Below are 14,831 nucleotides of genomic sequence, written 5' to 3'. Positions count from 1 at the left end.
GAGTGTGTGTGTAATGCGATCTATGTGTGATCCGATGTTTGTGTGTGTGTGTGATCTGATTGTGTATGAGATCGGATGTGTGTGTGAGATTGGATTTGTGTGTGCAATCTGTGTGTGTGTGATCTGATTGTGTGTGAGATCGTGTGTGTGTGTGAGATCGTGTGTGTGTGTGTGTGTGTGTGTGTGAGATCGTGTGTGTGTGTGTGTGTGAGATCGGATGTGTGTGTGTGTGTGTGTGTGTGTGAGAGATCGGATGTGTGTGTGTGATCATGTGTGTGTGTGTGAGATCGGATGTGTGTGTGTGTGAGATCGGATGTGTGTGTGTGTGAGATCGGATGTGTGTGTGTGTGAGATCGGATGTGTGTGTGTGAGATCGGATGTGTGTGTGAGATCGGATGTGTGTGTGTGAGATCGGATGTGTGTGTGTGAGATCGGATGTGTGTGTGAGATCGGATGTGTGTGTGAGATCGGATGTGTGTGTGAGATCGGATGTGTGTGTGAGATCGGATGTGTGTGTGAGATCGGATGTGTGTGTGTGTGTGATCGTGTGTGTGTGTGATCGTGTGTGTGTGTGATCGTGTGTGTGTGAGATCGTGTGTGTGTGAGATCGTGTGTGTGTGTGTCTGCAATCTGTGTGTGTGTGTCTGCAATCTGTGTGTGTGTGTGTGTGCAATCTGTGTGTGTGTGTGTGTGATCTGATTGTGTGTGAGATCGGATGTGTGTGAGATCGGATGTGTGTGAGATCGGATGTGTGTGTGTGAGATCGGATGTGTGTGTGTGTGAGATCGGATGTGTGTGTGTGTGAGATCGGATGTGTGTGTGTGTGAGATCGGATGTGTGTGTGTGAGATCGGATGTGTGTGTGTGAGATCGGATGTGTGTGTGAGATCGGATGTGTGTGTGAGATCGGATGTGTGTGTGAGATCGGATGTGTGTGTGAGATCGGATGTGTGTGTGAGATCGGATGTGTGTGTGAGATCGGATGTGTGTGTGAGATCGGATGTGTGTGTGAGATCGGATGTGTGTGTGAGATCGGATGTGTGTGTGTGTGTGTGATCGTGTGTGTGTGAGATCGTGTGTGTGTGTGTCTGCAATCTGTGTGTGTGTGTCTGCAATCTGTGTGTGTGTGTGTGTGCAATCTGTGTGTGTGTGTGTGATCTGATTGTGTGTGAGATCGGATGTGTGTGTGTGAGATCGGATGTGTGTGTGTGAGATCGGATGTGTGTGTGTGTGAGATCGGATGTGTGTGTGTGAGATCGGATGTGTGTGTGTGAGATCGGATGTGTGTGTGAGATCGGATGTGTGTGTGAGATCGGATGTGTGTGTGTGTGTGATCGTGTGTGTGTGATCGTGTGTGTGTGAGATCGTGTGTGTGTGTGTCTGCAATCTGTGTGTGTGTGTGTGCAATCTGTGTGTGTGTGTGTGTGTGTGCAATCTGTGTGTGTGTGTGTGTGTGATCTGATTGTGTGTGAGATCGGATGTGTGTGTGTGTGAGATCGGATGTGTGTGTGTGTGAGATCGGATGTGTGTGTGTGTGAGATCGGGTGTATGTGTGTGTGTGATCGGATGTGTGTGTGTGTGTGTGTGTGTGTGTGTGATTTGGATGTGTGTGTGTGAGAGAGATTGGATGTGTGTGTGTGAGAGAGATTGGATGTGTGTGTGTGAGAGAGATTGGATGTGTGTGTGAGATCGGATGTGTGCGGGTGTGAGATCACTGCAGGTCCTCTCCTCGGCGTCTGGTGTGTGATTGCAGTGTGCCCGCTGTCTATAATGAAGTGTCCTGCAGTATTTATAACCTTTTTTTAGCTGCACAGACACTTCATTATTGATCCGGGACTAGGGCTTATTTTCGGGGGAGGGCTTATATTTAAGCCTTGCTCTGAAAATTGCTGAAAATCCCTGCCAGGGCTTATTTTTGGGGGAGAGATTATTTTTGGAAAAACACGGTAAAAGCTGTTTTTTAGGTTATATACAGCATACAGCAGCCTGGGCACATATCTACAGCATTCTAGAACGCGGTATATAAGGGCTTACTGGTCCTGGCCGCAGCTTATAGGGAGAAAAACCTCTTGACGAGCTTCCTTTTAAATTGAGAGCTATTGACTGTTAATGGTGACTTCTGGTCACTCATCAGTTCCAGTCATAAGATGGTGGAGCGGGATCGCAGCTACACTGGAAAGGGCGGAAAACAACGGCTGGTAAGTATTTCACTTCACATAAGGAACAGGCATTAGTGATACCACTCCAGTGGTGAAATAATAATAAATAAATAAATAAATAGATAAATAAAAAATGCAGAAATAGAAATCTTTAAGTTATCCTTCAGATGTGAGTTTCAACACATGAACTTGAGGTCGGAGCAAGAAAATTCCGGTTCTAATAACTTCTTGGCACTTGCTCCGTCTTGGCACTATTCTCTTACAGGCACAGTTTGCTACTGCTAACTAGATACTTGGTTTATATGCCAAGTCTGCGCAGCGCAGGTCCTCCTGGAGCGCACCTCAAGACATGTGTCTTCTATAGATCCATTTAAACATAAGGCTATATGCACACGCTGCAGTTTTTTCTGTACACAAACTGCAACCAAAACTGCACCTTGTCAGAGAGAGCCTGGCTCTCAAAACAGCTTGTAATGTAGGTGCGTGTTTGGTGCGTTTTTGTTATTGAATTTTTTTATAGGAGAATCAAAATATGATAGGATAATGGATAGATAGCTAGAATAGATGATAGAAAAAAAATAGAAAGAATAGCTAGATAGCTGGCTAGATGGATAGATAATAAGAACATATACAGTAGATTAGATAATAAGAAAGAACAGAATACATAGAAACAATAACAGAATAACTTGATAGAAGGATAGCCAGCTTGGCTACCTGTTTGTTTTTTTTAACTTTTGGAGGATAAAAAAAATAACGTGGGGTCCCCCCTTTTTCATATTCATAAAAAAGGAACTGCAGCAGCTGCAGGCTGCAACCCTCAGCTGTCTGCTGCACCTTGGCTGATTATGAAAAATAGAGGGGATCCCACTCTTTTTTTTTTTTTTTTTTTTTTAATTATTTGATTTATTTAAAAAAAAAAAAAAAATTACATGGGATTCCCCCATTTTTCTAATAGCAGCCAAGGTGCATCAGACAACTGGGGGCTGATATTATTAGGGTGGGAAGGGCCACCGTTATTTGACCCTTTCCAGCCTAACAATAGCAGCCCACAGCCGTCCCAGAAGTGGCACATCCATTAGATGCGCCAATTATGGTGCTGGACCCAACTCTTCCCGATTGCCCTGGTGCAGTGGCAATCAGGGTAATAATAAGGGGTTAATAGCAGCCCACAGCTGCCACTGAGCCTTAGGTTAGTGATGTCAGACGTCTATGAGACACCCCACATCACTAATCTGTAAGTGAAAGTAAATAACCACAAACAGCCTAAAAAAATCCTTTTTTGAAATAAAATAAAAATCCCCCTCTTTCACCACTTTATTAACCCCCAAACACCCTCCCAGGTCCGAAATAATCCACATGAGGTCCCATGGCGATTCAGCTCTGCTACATCCCTGTCCTATCACAGCAAGCGGCCATACAGCATGACTGCCAGCTGGAAGTGCAGACAGAGCCGCAGCAATCAGAATGAACTGGGGTGAACCCTTGACGTCACAGCTACGGGTCTCGCAGTATGGCGTGTGTGGCAGCAGTCACGTCACGGGTTCACTGCCGTGATGGTCAGGCCACTACTGAAGTGTACTGTAAGATGTAGACATGCCCACTGGCGGCTGTGATTGGTTGTAGTCAGACACCTGTCACTCAGCATGGGGGCACGTCTGACTGCAACCAATCACAGATGGGGAGAGGAGTGAATATGTATGAGGTTAATGAGGCGGGTCCGGAAGAAGATGAGAGGCTGCAGGAGCAGTGTGACAGCCGGTGATCGGTGAGCATGTAGTGCTCAGAGAGAGAGAGCGAGAGACGTCGACACCGACATGGCAAAATCACTCCATCATTGATTTTGTCATTCTGGAACTAAGTTGGTGAGCTGCGTTTTTGTTGACAAAACTGCTGGTAAAACGCATGCAAAACGCACCAATTTGATAGCATGCGTTTTTCCTTGCGTTTTTGATGCCCTCATTGATTTCAATTGGTGACAAATGTTGACAAAAGCGCAAGAAGAATGAACATGCTGCATCTTTTTTGTCACAAATTTTTGTCAAAAAAAGCGCTGACAAATAAAGTGCAATGTGCGCACAGCAAATCTGACTTCCTATAGACTTTGCTGGGAAGTCAAATGTCCAAACATTCTGATAATAAAACTGCACCAAAAAACGCGACAAAAAACGGAGCGTGTGCATGTAGCCTAATTGTATCAGTTTGTACGCTTTTTTTATTGTACTATACTCCCAGATTGAGCACTGCATTATTCCTCTATGGAACTAGAGGGCCATATGAAAAGAATCCAATGTACAGCACAGATATTTATGACAAACTTATGGGTATTATCACCAGCTTCTCCGATCTGCCTACCTAGAGTCGGACTGGGGTGTCTGGGGCCCACAGGGGGAATTGACTCCAGGGGCCCACCCTACAGCGATATGCAAATACCTGTAAGCCATTATTCCCATTCTAGTGGAGCATCCACAAAGCACAGGCGGCTCCTGCACATCTCCTGTGCACTATAACTGGGATGTACAATTACAGTAGTTTACAGTAATGGGATCTTTGGTCAAAACAAGTTATCATCGATCCAAAAGGTAGGTAGGTGATTAATTTAGTGATTGGTGGAATCCGACCAGTGGAAACCGCACCGATCGCAAGAATGTGGAACTTTTATCCCTCACAGGCCACTTGTCACGATTTTAAAATGCAGCGGCTGGGCGGGTTTGTGATCGCAGCTCCATTCATCCTCTTTGGGCCTTCCAGAAAAAGCCAAGAACAGCGCACAGCCACTGAGGCAATGAATTGATCAGGGGTCGAGTCAGATATGGGCTCCAATGTAATGGGCATAAAAATTTCACATTCTGATGATCAGTGCTGGTCCCAGCACTCTGACCCCCACCTATCAATAACATTACTTATCCTTAGCCAAAATCAAAATTGTTCTAATAACTGACCTATAAAAAATGTATATATTTTAATCTGTAAAAATGTTGTAATTCGCAGCGGAGCCCACTTTTTGCTTCAGTTCTGCTTCTCTGTCTCTGCCTAAACCTAAGTGATGGCATTCCGACAATCAGTCATCTGACCCTGCCAATCATTGGCCTCAGTACTTGGCTTAATGGTGGTCAAAACGTCATCTTCCTGCCCAGGGAAACTGATGAAGTTTCAGCACTGGGGTGGAAAGCAAACTCCTGGGTATACCTTCTTATTTTGTTTGTTTCTCTAGGCTGACTTCTTCTTGTGAATTATGGAACTATAGCAGAGATGTTCTCAGAGAGAACCTGTTTAATATCCAGGCTGAACATTTTTTTATTCTTCTATCGTTTGAACAGACAGAAAATGAGCAGTTCTGTATCCACGTTATCCCCAACAGACTTACAACATTAGTTACCACTACATATGGGGCTGTTCACATGTCAATGTTTTCTCACAGACCATATGTTAGTGCAAAACTCCTTGAGACATGTCCGTTATATTTCCAGCACAGATGAAGAGGACCGATACAAATCTGTCGGTCTGGGAAAAACACACATACTGTAGCACACAGATGGCATCCCTATTCGATCTTTGTTTATGCAAATTGCCTCTCCAGAGAGGACGAGGACCTGAATTCTAGTGCCACCTATTGGAAGTAGCAATCCTAAAAGTCAATATCGACTCTTTAACGAGGCTTTCCATATGACTTGGGATATAAGCAAACCAGAATCTGAATTGGCAGACACATGTTTCGGGTTGTTGCCCCTCATCAGTGCAAAGAATGAGATTTGATTTTGCTAGGTGAGAGGCTTAAGATTGGGATGTCAGACTAGGCATGTCATTCTCTACAAAGAGAAACCTTACCCCTTAGATCCCTTTCTTTGTTCAACACTAAGGATAGGAGAAGCTTTGTCATGTATTTGTCACGCTTTCAAGCGTGGCAAGCGCGTTTGGACTAATAGGAGTTTGATGCACAACGAAAAAAGAAACAAAACAAACAACACCACAAATGAGGGGGGTACACTATGGACACCATAATATCGACACAATAACAACGGTGGCTAGCGCTAGTGAAAGGGTAGATGGACACTTCCTATCCTCACCTGTAGCTGTCCTAACTATCCTAGCCAAGCCCTATACTGTCTCCACAATTGTCACCGAGAAGCACCCTGAGACCCCGAGAAGCCCTATAGATGCCTTGACTAGTGAGAGGCAGGTGAGGTTCACTAAACCCACCACTGCACTAAGACAAGTGGGTAGGGGCGACAAATAGGGGAAAAACATCAACACAAAAGGATAAGGTACAGCTTCTGGAGAACGCTTCAACACAGCTCCTTCCACTAAGGGGGCCAGTATACAAATGGATTTGTATCTTCAGCAAGGATTGCTGGGTAACACCTCTATTTAAACCTGAAGGCTGTGATTACAAAGCTACTGCAGTTGAAGCACTCAGCTATGGACTGCTGAAAAAGCGGCAAACAGCAAAACTGACAAACTGTTTCAGTGCAAAAAGAAACAAAACCACATTTAAATGTAGATAGACAGATGGAGATGAAAGGCTACAGTCTGAAAGCTGTCACTAGTCTCCAAAAACAGGGAGACGACCGCAACAGTATTTTATTTGGTTAACCATATGGGAAAAATTCTGATTACACACTGATCCTACTGAACCAAAACAATGAGTACACAGTACCATTTTTGGGTACATGAGAAATACTGACATCTGAATGAAGTCTATGTTACAAAAACAAATAAAACCATTGTTCTGAGGAGTGGTGTTTCCTTGTTCTGTTGAGCGCCGCTAACTTATGTACTTTTTCTACTACTTTTTGAAGTTTGTAAAAACCAGAACAAGGTCTGACCAGATTCCAGGAGGGCTCAAGCAGAAAAAGGAGGGACTGGGGAATAGAGCCAGGGCGGTAGAGGCTTGGGAAGTGCTCTGATCACGCCCATTGCACCAAAGCCTCTTTTACAATCTAAATTAAAGCAATTCTCTTTTAAGCAGGAAAGAACGATAACATCAGTAAAGGTATGGATGTCATTATCTTTCAGAAAGTAACATAACCAGATACAGTTTGTCAGGACGATCCATCCCCCAGATTCCCTTTAAGTCCAGTCACACTTCAAGTGATCCACTAGTATCGTCTCTTCTTTGCTTATTCTCCCAACATTCACTACAATGATCAACATCTATATTTTTCGTCTGGTGACCTATTTTCACTGACCCTATACAGTTTGAAGCTACTGATTCCAAATATGAAATCAGAATTGATGTTTCAGGTCAGGATATTTTTACAAATACTAAAAGTTTGTTGAACCATTGTTAAGTTAATCGTGAATAGTGATGGGCGAATAGTAATTATTCGTGTTTGGATAATGCTTACTGAATATCGAGCACTATTCCAGTATTCTTCACAGCAAGAAAAATGTTCTGGTTCCCCTTTTGACTTGCGTTAGGTTTGTTATTCAAGATGAATACTGAAATTGTACTTTAGAAATTAGGAATTATCCGAACACGAATAGTTACTATTCGCCCATCACTAAATGTGAAGTATTAACAAAACTTTTAAGGAAGAGAATAACACACAGGCTCAGATTCATCAAGAGCGTCGATTTTCTCTGTTGATGAAGGGCACAGTGGAGTCAAAGGCACCTGATTCATAAAGAGGCGCACACTGTGGATGTCAATAAATAGTAAGTTAAATTAATATCCTTAAGATATAGCTACAGATAATTGCACTTCAAAAGTAAAGTGCTAAGTGCCTAAAGGAGTGTCTGACAAGTGCTGTGCACCTCTGTGCATCATGAATTAGACAAGTTATGGGGCTCCGTCATGCCCAAACCTTACCAAGCTCCACGCATTTTTGTGTAACTGCGATAAACTGAATTTTGGCAAAATTGCTTTGAATCGAGGGCCATAATATTTTTTATCCCTAGTTATGTAGATTCCTTTTTGTTAGGCACAATTTTTCCCTTTTTGGATTTTCTACAATAGCTATTATCCAGGTTGCCTTGCTGCAATCATAAACATGGTCTTAAAGGGTAATTAATCAACTATTTGTCTAAAAATTCATTATAAGCAAACACTCAGCTTAATGACTCAAATCACAACCTATTAAAAATAGACAAATGGGGAAAAAAAGAGTAAAAAAAATGCTGACAAAATTCAGATTTTTTTTTTCTGAATTTAAAACACAGGTTTTTTTTATTAAAGGGAACAAATCATCAGGATTTTCATATATAAGCTAAAGCCAGTGCTATACTGGCACTATCAGGCTGATTCTATACACACCTGTAGTGGTCAGCTCAGATGTTTAGGCTTTCAAATCCAAGAAAGTGAAGTTTAAAAAAATCATCAGCTTCTTGAGTGCCAATTGCACTGGAGCAGATCATATATGGGTTCGTATTCATACGTATGCACACGGAGCGAAACACGTGTTAGGACGCCGGTCCCCACGTGTTATCCTGGTCCCCGGCGATCTATCTTCCTGGTAGGTACTTTGCCCTTCTGGGCTATACTCACTACTACTCTGCTTTTTGGCAATACTAATATACTAGAGTTTTTTCCTACCTATGGGTTATTTGAACCCTGAGAAGCCTGCCTTAATTCAGTGGAGACTTGTTCTCCTTGAATAGTGTCCAGGACACGTGGGGTCTTCCCCTCTAGCACTAAACTCCCTTGGTCCTATGTTATGCACTGTATTTATCTGTGATATCCCTGCAGCATATTAAATATAATAAAATGTTTTGTACATTTATAATTTTGGCTTGCTTGGGTATCCTTTTTTTTATCTGGCAAATCTAAAGACTCTGTCTTTTCGTGATCAATGTATGTTGAGTTGTTGCCAATTATCCTTGTTTAAGTGATCCTCTTTTTGCTTTATCAAAGTGAATCATTTGTATAATACTTACCATAGAGAACAGAGAGAGGGAGGAACAACACGCAGGGGGGCGGGAATCCACATGAATACAAACCCAGAGATTATCTGCTCAGTTGCAATTGTCAACTCAAGAAGATGACGATTTTTTAAACTTTACTTTCTTGGATTTGAAAACCTAAACATCCGAGCTGACCACTAATGGTATGTATAGAATCAGCCTGATAGTGCCAGTACTGCACTGGCTTTAGCTTATATACGAAAATCCTAGTGATTGTTTTCTTTCATATTTAAAGGAAACCAAACAATATAATCATAATCGTAACCGGGAAAACACACCTTAGAGGACATAAGCTATGCCTACAGTGACAAAACGCTCAAGCAATCAATTGAGGCCAAAATGCCACAGTAACTAGACAATGAATAAGGATACAAACTTGGATGTCAATAAATAGTAAGTTAAATTAATATCCTTAAGATATAGCTACAGATAATTGCACTTCAAAAATAAAGTGCTAAGTGCCTAAAGAGATGCCTATTATCAAAGGTGACTCAGTGCAGCAGCAGAACACCTTTTAATAAAACATTTTTTTTAAAAACAGGCAGAGAAATGTTTTACCTCACAAAAAGAATCAACTGAGATCCCATGCTGTACTATCTGTATATTCTGTTTTATTTCCTCCCCTGCCCAGGAGATGTGGTGTGATTAGACCATCTCCCTGTACGTTCAGACACGGCCATTACACAGTAGATAGCAGGGGCACATTTATAAGATCTCAGCACAGGGACATTGTTTTTTTTTTCCACGTCCAATTATGGAACTTTATTATTATTCCAAGATCTATTTAATTAAATTAACTTTAAAATATAACCTTGTTCACAGGAAAACCCCTTTGTTGTCCTATTGGAAGCTTTCTCCTAGCTGTTAACTCATGATTTGAGGGGAAACGGTTCCAATGGGTGTGACGGAAGACCAGCGTTTTGTGCCAAAACGGGATCTGACTAAGGCCGGTTTCACACATCCGGCATTTTGCCACCTTGCCGGATCCGTCACACTCCAGTACAGAGCAATACAGTACAATGGCATTGCGGCAAGCTCCGATCACATGCTGTCATGTGACCACAGCTTGCTGCGATGCCATTGTACGGTATTGGACTGTACTGGAGTGTGACGGATGCGGCAAGGTGGCAAAATGCCGGATGTGTTAAACTGGCCTAAAATCAACCTATGTGATGGTTGGATTCAGCACACCAAACTTTACAAAGATCAGGTGTTATTCTGCAGTCATCAAAATTGATATAAACAAGTGTTATCTTGTAACTTACAAAATCCTTGGTATGATACAATTATTATTATTAATTATTTTTTTTAAGTAATCCATATAGTAAAATAAAAATCTTATTCAATATAAAATTTCACTCATTTCTCCAATCTATAGCTGAGACAGCTGTAGGTACCAATGAGAGACCAGGCAAACTAAGCCCATTTAGCTACCTAAAAGCCAATGTTCCTTAAGTTGATCAATATACAGAATGGAAAGATATATTATGAAATGCCCATTTTTCTTGTTTCCGGAGCTTGGGTTTGTCAGATAAGATGTGTGATATGTGATACCCGTAGCAGCCCCTGTAATGCAGCATAGCATATTAGTATGATATCTGATCTTTATTTCTGGCAAGCACATGTTTCTTTGGTATTAGCACAAGGACATCTAAGCCTGGTGACAGATCGTACTCTAGTCTAGAGGCGATCTAGTATTTGACAGAGGAACCTGGAACAGGTGATGATTACTTGGGTTAACAGATCGCTAATGTGCTCTGCTGCAAATCTCTGTGAACTCTTGTCTGGCAGCTTTTTATTTAGATGTCCATAACAAGAATTTCGTTGATCTTGCGCCGACGCATCCAATTGTCTCGGGTCAGATCCACAACCACTGACCATAATTTACTTGAGATGCGTATATCTCGACAAGAATAAGCTGTGGCGAAAAAAAAAATATTGAGGATATATTTTATTGAGATTTATGTTTTGATTAAAGAGAGGTTAAAGGTGTTACGCGAGACGTTTAGATTTAAGAACTTATAGGCAGGTAGTTGCTATCTACTTGCTTCTTCTGCCCAGTGCCGATCTCTGCCTCCTCAGAGTAGGTCTGCGGTTTACGTTGATGTGATGTCAACAGAGCAGTTTCTTCTCTTCCGCTCTGCTCTGTTGCTGATACATGTCTGCCGATGTCATGCTGATTGACAGCTGGGTCCCCCATTGCCTGTCTGAAGTAATAATACAGTTCAATGAGAAAAGGATTCAGCTCACCTATTCCAGAGTCCATGAAAAGTGGTCGGTGCACGGGCAAGCAGACGAGCCGGCTCTCGGGTAAACTGTTAGACGGAGGGCAATTTTGTCCAGCACTTTTCAATATTATTCAATTCACGTTAGACTTCTTCTTCATAAAAATTCACTTTTATTGTGCATGGTTTAAAATCTTGTCATAAAATACATGTCTTACATGTTTCGTGAGTAAGAGCTTCTTTGAGCTTGAAACGCGTAAAATGTATTTTATGACAAGATTTTAAACCATGCACAATAAAAGTGAATTTTTATGAAGAAGAAGTCTAACGTGGATTCAATAATATTGGAAAGTGCTGGACAAAATTCCCCTCCGTCTATCTGACTTAAGCTGACTTTAATTCAGCATGACGTTGGCAGTGACACACTATTGACAGAGCAGGTGGACAATGAAGAGCTGCTCCGTTGAGATGACAATAAATGAAGAAGCACTATTGTCGGCAGGAGTGGGCAGCCGGTAGAGGTCGGCACCAGGCAGAATAAGCAAGTAGGTAGCAATGAACTGCCTGTAAGTTCTTAGCTTCATAAGGAAAAAAATACAAAAGTTCTGGATAACCTAAGGATTTGCAAAGAGAGTTATTTCTTTAAAGAGAAATGGTCATTTAAAAATAATGCTATTAAAGGGGTTTTCCACTACTTTTTCACCCCCTTGCCATATATCATAACTGTTCAAAACAATACCTTTTGTAATATACTTGTATTAGATGTATTGCTTCTATGGGTGCATCTCAGCAGGGATCACATAGTACTGGATTGCTATGCAGATTCTTCTTCCTCCTCTGTTAATTCCAATACGTCCTTTTCTGGCACAGAAATAGGACCAAATGAAAGGAAGTTGTCACTGGGCTCCTGAGGGTGCGTGTGAACATATTGGAAGAATGACAGCTTACCCGAGCATGCATCCTGAAGATACAATTAATGTGCCTCACACAAGCCGCGCTGACTGTTTCATTCAGCAGTAACAGCAGGGACCGCCACCTGTGCTGAAGTGCTGCAATCTGTATTTCAAAAGGAAAGGGTTTAGATAGCGCAATCACTGACATGAACAGCTGAAAACGGCCTAAATTTGTTTAACAAACACAGTGGCAGGGCCGTACTGGCCATCTGGCAATTGCCATATGGTCTGGTTCCTAACCTGGGCTGCTCTGACACTTGGTATCTCCCAATATCTTCATTAGCGCAGGGTGGAGATTGGAGGGGGCGTGCTAAGTGCTGTCTCACAGGATGCTGCAATGCATGATGGAACTTATAGTAGCAGCACACGGTAAGCCTGGGGAGAGGAAGTGATGAATTTAAACATCAGACCTGCAGCTAGCAGACACCAAATGATGGTATCGGCATTATAAAAGGTTTAGATTATTATAATAAGGTATGGATGTATTTAGTGGCACATAATAGCACGATTGATGAGTAAAAAATGAAATGAGCTAGGGTAGTTGATAACTTCTTTAATCTGATGTTATGGTGGAAATCTGCAGGATAATCGTGTTAAAAAGACATGTGACCGCTGCACTGAGATCCCCACTGCTGTAAGGAAATTAACTTTATTCCTCCTGGCAGTCTCTGGCTTTAAGTCATAGGGGCACAACTTCAGTCACCGCTCAGCACGCTCTGCATAGTGAGGAATAGCTGTAAACATGTCCCCTGTACTGACTGACAGCCGGCTCAGCATTGCATTCGTACAGAGCTGGCTGAAGCAGCCTTGCCAATATGATTGAAAGCCCTAGGTTGCCATGGGGAATAAAGTTCTTTGTCTCCTGGCAATGGGGCTCTCAGTGTGGGGGCCACACGGCATCTGAACGCTATTAACCTGCAGATTAACTCCATATTGGCAGTTTACTTATTTTTACCGTATTTTTCGGACTATAAGACGCACTTTTTTCCCCCCCAGATGTTGGGGGAAAGTGTGTGTGGGGGGGTGCGTCTTATAGTCTGAATGTAGGGCATGGCTGCAGGGAATGAGGGTGCTACGGTGGCGCTGGTCATCGGGGCATGAGCAGGCTACAGCAGCGCCGTGACAATGTATGCCCGCTCATTTCATATGCACGCCCATCATCCCACCCGTCATCTCTCAGCGCTGAAGCCGGCGCTGACAGGTGGGCGGGATGATGGGCGGGGTACGCGCATATAATAAACAGCCGGCCCGCATGATCACCCCTGGCAACTACAGCCTGGAGTGATCATGTGCGGCTGTATTCACTGCCCCCCGCGCATCATAATCAGTGCGGGGTGCAGTGAGTTACTATACTCAACGGCTACGATCCCTGCAGCATCGCGATGTCCTCCTGTCTGTGCCGGCCGCGGCTGTGTGTGGAGACAAGCGGTGTGCACAGTGATGATGTCATTGCTGTGCGCACGTGTCCACACACAGCCGCGGCCAGCACAGACAGGAGGACGAGCGATTCTGCGTGGAGCGAGGAAAGGGGAGTATAAACGTTTATTTTTTTGTGTGCCACAGGATGCGGCCATACACCAGGATGGGATATATAGCAGGATGCGGCCATACACCAGGATGGGATATATAGCAGGATGGGGGTCTATAGCAGGATGCGGCCATATACCAGGATGGGGTATATAGCAGGATGCGGCCATATGCCAGGATTGGGTATATAGCAGGATGAGAGCATATACCAGGATGGGGTATATAGCAGGATGTGGCCATATGCCAGGATGGTGTATATAGCAGGATGAGAGCATATACCAGGATGGGAGCACATACCAGGATGGCAGTATATAGCAGGATGAGGGTATATAACAGGATGGCAGTATATAGCAAGATGGGGGTATATACCAGGATGATGGACATATATACAAGGCAGGAGGATCATATACAAGGCAGGAGGATCATATACAAGGCAGGAGGATCATTACCAGGATGGGGTACCTTAGTAGAGAATTTGGGAACATTACCACCATAACAGTGTCAGCAGCAGATCCTCGCCCCAGAAGTGTGTCATCATGACCACATTTTTTGCTTAAAATTTTATTTTCCTATTTTCCTTCTCTAAAACCAGGGTGCGTCTTATGGTCCGGTGCGTCTTATAGTCCGAAAACTACGATATTTATATGACCGGCTCCATTAAACAAGTGCATGAATTCTGCAAGCTCAGAAATTTCTGTAAGAATTTTGTTCACCTATGATAGAGCTGCTGTATGTAAAAAAAAAAAATAAAAAAAAAAAAATATAAATACATATATATATATATATATATATATATATATATATATATATATATAAATATAATATAATATATGTAGAGTGGATATAAAAACTACGGTATACACAACCCCTTGTAAATTGTGCGGTATTTGTCATATAAAATCATTTTTGAAGTACCTTTTCAATTTCTGACAGCATTGTGTCTTGGTTACAAGCCTCTAAGTATGGCACATCTAGAATTTCCAATTTTTGTCCACTCTTCTTGCAGTAATGCTCTGAATCTATCAGATTGCAAGGCCATCTCCTATGTGCTGTCCTCTTCAGGTCACT

At 42.6% G+C, this 14,831-nt stretch overlaps 1 protein-coding gene across 1 annotated transcript in view; it reads left to right on the top strand.

Annotated features, from left to right (window-relative positions):
* Nucleotides 1-14,831, top strand: part of AGTPBP1 (ATP/GTP binding carboxypeptidase 1) — a 245,618-nt gene that overhangs the window by 45,699 nt on the left and 185,088 nt on the right. The gene's annotated exons all lie outside the window — the stretch shown is intronic.

This window comes from Anomaloglossus baeobatrachus, chromosome 1 (genome assembly GCF_048569485.1).
Source record: "Anomaloglossus baeobatrachus isolate aAnoBae1 chromosome 1, aAnoBae1.hap1, whole genome shotgun sequence".
Lineage (NCBI taxonomy): Eukaryota > Metazoa > Chordata > Amphibia > Anura > Aromobatidae > Anomaloglossus > Anomaloglossus baeobatrachus.
This window is presented reverse-complemented; position numbering and strand designations above follow the sequence as displayed.